Source organism: Misgurnus anguillicaudatus, chromosome 6 (genome assembly GCF_027580225.2).
Source record: "Misgurnus anguillicaudatus chromosome 6, ASM2758022v2, whole genome shotgun sequence".
NCBI lineage: Eukaryota > Metazoa > Chordata > Actinopteri > Cypriniformes > Cobitidae > Misgurnus > Misgurnus anguillicaudatus.
In genome coordinates, this window is record NC_073342.2 from 25,740,995 (window position 1) to 25,749,200 (window position 8,206).

Here is an 8,206-nt window from a genome sequence, read left to right on the forward strand (position 1 = left end):
GAATATAGTACTAGTGTTGTAGTCAAGACCACCTAAACCGAGACCAAGTCATGACCAAGACCAAGACTGGCCGAGACCGAGACAAGACCAAGACTTTAAAGGGTCGAGACCGAGTCAAGACCAAGACAGGCTGAGACCAAGTCAAGACCAAGAACATTGCAAGTCACTGCATTAACCCTTTATTCTGAACTGTCTTTCCATGGCTTGCCATCCACTTAACACAATGCAGGTTTTTTTAGTTATAAAATTAGAAAAACTGTCATTGGGAGAAACTTAAACAATGCTTAAACAATGCCAACATCATATTCCAAACCTGAATAAACTGCATAAAATGAATGATAAAAAAATACATTTGTGATGTGCACTGCAAAAAATTATTTTCAAGAAAAAATGTTCTTAGTATTTTTGTCTTGTTTTCAGTAAAAATATCTAAAAATTCTTAAATTAAGATGCTTTTTATTGATGAACAAAACTACCCAAGAAAAAAAGTCTAGTTTTTAGACCAAAAATATCAAATTTAAGTCATTTTGTGAATAAAAAATCTGCCTATGGGGTAAGAAAAAAATCTTGAGCCTTTTTCTTAAACACTAAATTCAAGAAAAATTCAAGAAAAATTTGCTTACCCCAAACATTGGCAGATTTTGTTTTTGCTTGTTTTATGCACAAAATCACTTAAATTTGATATTTTTGGTCTAAAAAGTAGACTTTTTTTCTTGGGTAGTTTTGCTCATCAAGAAAAAGCATCTTTATTTAAGAATATTTAGATATTTTTACTGAAAACAAGACAAAAATACTAAGACTTTTTTTTCTTGAAAATAATTTTTTGCAGTGTGCCATCAGTTGTTGACCGGTCTTGAAATAAAATTCTGAGTCCTCTTTGTCTGAGACCGAGACAAGACCGAGTAAAAGTGCGGTCGATTCCAAGACGAGACCAAGACCTTTAAAAAGTGGTCTTGAGACCGAGACGGTCTCGAGAACTACAACACTAATGAAGACAGACTTGATGGTCATTTGCTTGATAACCTGTTGTTGGAGTTCATGAAGGTCATCTATGCACTGCATACATTTTAATGTCCTTTTCATACATATTAGAAAATTTATTAAAATACTAAACTTGAAATTGTTACGAGATCAAAATCACATTTGATGGACTCAATTCAGCAAATAATCAAGTTTAATTTTAATTAAAAGTCAAAGGCACGATACATAATTTTACCCAACAGAATTTGCAAAACAAAAAGAAAAGTGTAGCTTGATGATACTGTGAAGGAATGTTGAATGATAGGAATTGTAGTCTTCACTTTTACTGTCAATCTGTTCAATTCTGCAATGCAAAGCTAAAAGTATCTTCGTTTTTGGTCGAAAATGAGTTATTGATATTTCCGGGACATTCAAGACCTTCCTTATCATGTGGATAAGTATCTTGAGCGACTCAACAGTATTGCTTTTGAATCGCTCTCACGATTTTTGTGATGTCACACTGATCGCTCTGCAAAGCACCGCATGAAATTGAACAGACCTACATTTCTACTGCAGTAAAAATGTGACGGCACGGGTATATTTGAAGAGTTTGGTTCCAAAACGCAATAAACGTCATTTAAAAAAAAAATGAGTTACCGCCAAAATCAGTATTATATTAGGTCAGTATTTAAATGTAAATTCTTAATTATACGCAAAATACAATATACGCCGTGTTATTCTGTCATCTTTTCTTCCTTTTTTTCCAAAACGCAATAAACGCCACTTCTCCTTTTCTGCAGAACGCAATAAATCCGCTCCACAAATCTCAGCGCACCATTTCACGCATTGTAAACAAACAATGGCGGCGCGCCGCGTTGAGTACACAGAATCCTAGTTTTCCCTCATCTTGTACTTTGTGATCAACAAACAAACAAAAACAAAATAATACATTGATAAACCTGTGGTGGTTTTCTGTGATGGGAAAGAAATGTAAGCCATCAACATCTAATAATTTACGTGAAAGGGCACTCGGGAGAAAATGCCGGTTGCTTGTTCCCCCGACAGCATCAAGCTTCTCTCGTTTAAGACGTCGACCCCAGGGGATCTTATAAACACTTTTATTTTACGTGAAGCCAACGAAAATCGAGCATGACCAAACATTTTACAGCTGATCGCTGTCAAAAAACGACCTCCCAAGTATAACTGCAGCAGTGACAGTGTTCTTAATATGACAAAGTAAGTGTTTTTATTAATACCATTAATGTTTTTTTTTAATTAGTGTGTACAACTGTTCAACTAAATGAATATAACATGACAAAGATGAATGCACATTTATATATTGATTCAATAGATTTATAGCATTTTGAAAAAAAAAAACTTTTTTGTAGAAAAAATTATTCATTTTTATAATAAATCTTTGAAAATATAATTATGTATTTGAATTTTTTATGTTTTATAACCTAAAGATGCTATGTAAAATTTTGTAACAGAAAATAGTGGTTTTCATCTTGTCACTTTCTTGGTATAGAAAACACGTTTTTACCGAAATTTGTCAAAATGGATTTATTACTGTTCATTTTTGGCCAATTATAGCCAACAATACATTGCATGGGTCAAAATTATAGATTTTTTATGCCCGAAATGATAATCATTAGGATATTAAGTAAAGATCATGTTCCATGAAGATATGTTGTGCATTTTCTACAGTAAATATATAAAAATGGATTTATCATTAGTAATATGTGTCGCTAAGGACATCATTTGGACAACTTTAAAGGCGATTTTCTCAATATTTAGATTTTTTTGGTAATGCTTTACTTGAAGAGGTGTGCATGATAAGACTGACATGACACCTCTATAACATGACACATGTCATGAACATGAAGATTTGATGCACATTCATGACAACTGTCATTAAGTGTCATTCGTTCAATTATGTCATTTTTAATGCAAAGATGACATTGTTTGAATTGTCTTTGTTATGACACCTTGACATAAACCAATACATCATAACTTGTTATAAATCTGTCATAAACATGACATAGCAGAATAATTATCAAACTTAAGAAACTGTCTAGCTTTATGGGTTAACATTCCATTAACCTGTCATTTAAATGTCATTAAGTGTTAATACTCTGTCAAATAGTTTTATAACAGCATTATAAATATTTTTCTTGACCTCAACTACAGTGGTACAAATTGAACTTTACGTTAAAGTGTCAATAAGTGTTAATACTATGTCAAATAATTTTAAATACCTTAACAAAATGCAACAGACACGGCAAAAGATTATAGAACTTGTTCTTCCTCACACAGAGGGTTCTGAAATTTTCTGACATAGAAGAAAAAACTAACAAAACATTTAATTCACTTAATTTAAATTAATGTAATTAACTGTTTTTCCAGCGATATGGACCCAACGCTGCATGGCTTAACTCATTATTGTACTGATTTTAGGTGAATCGGTCTTCAAATGCAATAAAATATATTTATATTAAATAAAAAAGATATATTATTATATTTTTTTTTTTCAATTGTAATTATTATTATTGTATTATTGTATTTTTTACTTAAACACCTGAAGGGAAACTAAAAAAATAAACATTATGAACTGAAGAATATTCATGAGAATTAACACTTTTTAACTCTTTCCCCGCCATCATTTTTCATGATTTTCACAAAAGTTTAATGCCTCCAGGAAAATGCTCTTCTTTCAATGTATAAACATACAATATATTAAACGACAGATCTTCTGCTTTAAAAAAAAAACTTCATTAGTTCTCTTTTATCACCTCTTCTTCAAAAACACCACATTTTGAGCAAAAAGCTGAGATAATTCCATTTTTGTGATGGACTTTTGATAGAAATCAGATTCCGAGTGATCCTTAAAACTTACACGGACATACAGCTGTTTGCCCTAGGGTGATACTTCCAGGTTTTATACGTTTATAAGTTCCTGGTGGATAATAGCGGTATTGCCGATTGACGAGATAACTCGTCAATGGCAGGGAAAGAGTTAATGACAAATTATATTTGTACCACTGTAGCTGAGGTCAAGAAAAATATTCATGACGCTGTTTTAAAACTAGATGACAGAGTTTTAACACTTAATGACATTTCAATGACAAATTTGGTTGATGTATTGGTTAATGTCAAATTGTCATAACAAAGACATCTTAAACAATGTCATCTTTGCATTAAAAATTACATAATTGAACAAATGACACTTACTCACAGTTGTCATAAACGTGCGTAAAATCTCCTTCATGTTCATGACACGTGTCATGTCATGATTATGAAGGTGTCATGTCACCCCTTAAAGTAAAGTGTTGCCAGATTTTTTGCACCTTCAGATCCCATTTTTTTATAGTTGTATCTCGATCAAATCTTGTCCTAAAGCTTTTTTATTCAACGTTCAGATGATTTGTATATCTAAATTTCAGAAAATTGACCCTTATGACTGGTTTTGTGGTTCTGGTGCTACACAGATGGATCTTTTAGTATTGTGAGAGTGATTCAATGAATAACGTTGAATTGACTGAGCTTGACCACCAGAGCATATTTATATTTCTAGCAACTACAACACATACACTCCAAACAATGCTGGATTGTTTCAACCCATGGTTGTGTAAAACATGGACAAACCTAACTGTTGAGTTGAAGTAAGCTAGAAAATGTCCATAGCTGACCCAACCATGGGTTGAAATAACCCAGCATTTTGTTAAGAGCGTACATAAATTACAACAGGAGTGACCCATGTTTAACAAGTCTATCAATCAGTTTGGCTTAAACCAAGTATACACACAACATATTTTATAAAAGGTTTAGTTTAACATTTTTTCGAAGTCAAAACGCTCTGAGAAAAAAACCGGCCCATCTACAAACTGATAAATCAACACTTCACTAATAAATACGCAAGTGCGAGATGGCCAAGCAAGCATAGCAAACAACTTAAGATTTTGTGAGTCCATAGTGGATTTAATGTTTTCAATTGCACTCTTATGTTTTTGAGTTCACTGCGAAGTTCTGCGTACGACAATTCGAGTGAGATCATGTTTTTGCACATGGACCCAAGCCTGAAGTACATTTTACAGGTCTTTCATATTTTCAGGGCTGTCTGCACAGATTTAGCGTGATGATCACCACCGCGACCCGTATAAGCAATGTCAGAGCAATTTCTCTACCATTTTATATCATCATCTAATATGATCAGACCCTGTGTTGAGAAATGATTAATGTGGCGATAGAAAGGGAAAATGCTGGTCCAAAAACCCGTGACGGCACTTAAGGCACCGAGCGCACTACCAAATGATGTTCTGGTTATTTTTAGTGAAATTATAATGTCAGTTTTCCTTTAAGTTTATGCAGGTGTCACAGCACAGCATCTACAGATGTAATTCATCATATTACTGAACACGTTCCAGTAACGTTTGACAGCTACAAAGAGTACAACTACATTTTGTCCCACACACCCCGTCTTTTTACATTTATATAACAAATGTCTTTTTGTTAAGCACTTTGCTTGGAAAAAAGTGCCTGTGTTGTCTTTAAAGGGCACCTATTATGGCCTTTTTAAAAGATGTTATTTAAGTCGCAGGTGTGCCCAGAATGTGTCTGTGAAGTTTAAGCTCAAAATATCCCACAGGTCATTTATTATAGCATGTCCAAAATGCCCCTATTTGGGTGGGAGCAAAAACATGCTGTTTTCGTGTCTGTGACTTTAAATGCAAATGAGCTACAGCTCCTCACTCCCTTACCAACAAACAGTGAGCACTTTTAGTTAAAATAGATCTGATTAATGTTGCGTTCACACCAGCCGCGATAGAGGCGTCAAGCGCGAGTGATTTCAATGTTAAAGCAACACTAAAGAGTTTTTGCTCTTTGCTCCCCCTAAAGGTTGGAAGCGGAATTGTCCATTACCACTGTCGTAAATAATTTAGCCTACTGCAGCAAAGCTGGCTCTGATTGGATTGTAGGTCTGCCGTAAAGCAAGTTTTTGTAGTTTTCACTCGAACTACAGGACCGCGACCTGATGGTGTAATGACTTGTAAGAGACGGAAGCAAACGCAGGTGAAAAATATAACAATGTTTATTAAATGTAAACAAAGAGAGAGTATTCAGTGTCAATGCGGAAGTAATTCAGTCCGGTGTTGTTGAAGGCAATGGTGACGATGACTACGGTGGAAGTTGGTGTTTTGAGTGCGACGTTGGTGGAGTGGTGAGCAGTGGTGAAATCCAAGCTGACACGGAACATCCACACGAAGACGACGACGACAATACACATCCAAACTGAAACACGTAATCCAATGCACACGGAACAACCAAGCAACACGGAGACTGAGCAAACAATAGAATCTGGCAGGGAACAGAAAGTCAGGTGAGTATATATGGAGATGATGTAATGATGAACAGCTGGAGCGAGACAATCAACACACAGGTGACAGGGATTGCTCTAACGAGCACATGGCAGGGGTAAGTGAACAACACACACACACAAACATGACACGGGGGAAAACAATGGATTTTCCTACCGTGACAGTACCCCCTCCCCTAGGAACGCCCCTCGGCGTTCCCAGCCTGCTTTACCTGTTGATTGAATTCATCAATAAGGCGGTGATCCAGTATGTCCCGAGCCGGAACCCACCTTCTCTCCTCCGGACCGTAACCTTCCCAATCCACCAAGTACTGAAATCCGCGTCCCCTCCGTCTGGAGTCCAGAATACGGTTAACCGAATATGTGGTCTCCCCATTAACGATACGAGGCGGAGGGGGAACCGGGGCAGGCGGATTAAGACGGGAAAAAATCACCGGTTTAATTTTGGAAACGTGAAAGACGGGGTGAACCCTCCTGTACGCAGGAGGAAGGCTAAGACGCACTGTTACCGGATTAATGATTTTGGTAACAGAAAACGGGCCAATAAATTTGGGAGCAAGTTTATTCGAGACGGAACGCATCGGAATATTCTGGGTTGAAAGCCACACTCTTTGACCGACGACGTATCGGGGAGGCTTCGACCGGTGGCGATCGGCCTTGGCCTTGGTGCGTGACCTTGCCTGGAGCAGAGCTCTGCGAGCTCTGGTCCAGGTGCGGTGGCACCTCTGGACTAGTGCGTTTGCGGAGGGAACCGACACCTCGGATTCAGTACTGACAAAATTAGGTGGTTGGTACCCTAAACTACACTTAAATGGAGACATGCCCGTAGATGACACCGGCAGAGCATTGTGTGCGTACTCCACAATTGAGAGTTGCTGACACTAGGACGAAGGATTCTTGGAAACCAGACATCGCAACACCCTTTCGACGTCCTGATTGGCTCGCTCGGTTTGACCGTTGCTCTGGGGATGAAACCCGGACGAAAGACTAACAGTCGCCCCTAGCAATTTGCAGAACTCTCGCCAAAATTTGGACACAAACTGGGGACCCCTGTCAGAGACCACGTCTGTCGGGAGGCCATGTATTCAGAAGACGTGGTCAATGACAGCTACCGCTGTTTCCTTGGCTGATGGTAATTTGGGCAAGGGAATGAAATGGGTCGCCTTCGAGAACCGGTCCACTACGGTCAAAATCACCGTATTACCCTTAGAGGGTGGGAGGGCGGTAATGAAATCTAGCGAAATATGGGACCAGGGTCTCGAAGGGACAGACAGTGGTAAAAGTAACCCATCTGGAGGACGATTGGAAGTCTTACCAACGGCACAAACCGAACAAGCCAAGACGAAGTCGTGGACGTCACGAGCCATACCAGGCCACCAAAATCGTTGCTTGACTAGAAACCTAGTTCTACTAACCCCTGGGTGACAAGCAACACTGGAACCATGACCCCACTGGAGGACGTCTGACCGTAACCCTTCCGGCACAAATAAACGGTTCGGTGGGCAGCGAGCCGGGGGCGTTACCCCTTCTAAGGCTGTCAAAACCTTCGATTCAACCTCCCATCTGAGCGCGGAGATAATGATTTTCTCCGGTAAAATGGGCTCGGGAGTAGCAGTACGATCGGAACGCTCAAAAAGACGGGATTAAGCATCGGGTTTGATGTTTTTGGAACCCGGCCGGTAAGAAAGTGTAAAATCGAAACGACCGAAAAACAATGCCCACCGAGCCTGCCTGGAGTTAAGTCTTTTGGCAGTTCTAATGTATTCGAGATTCTTATGGTCCGTCCATACAATGAAAGGTACACCCGACCCTTCAACCCAGTGACGCCATTCTTCCAGTGCTAGCTTAACCGCCAACAACTCTCGATTGCCA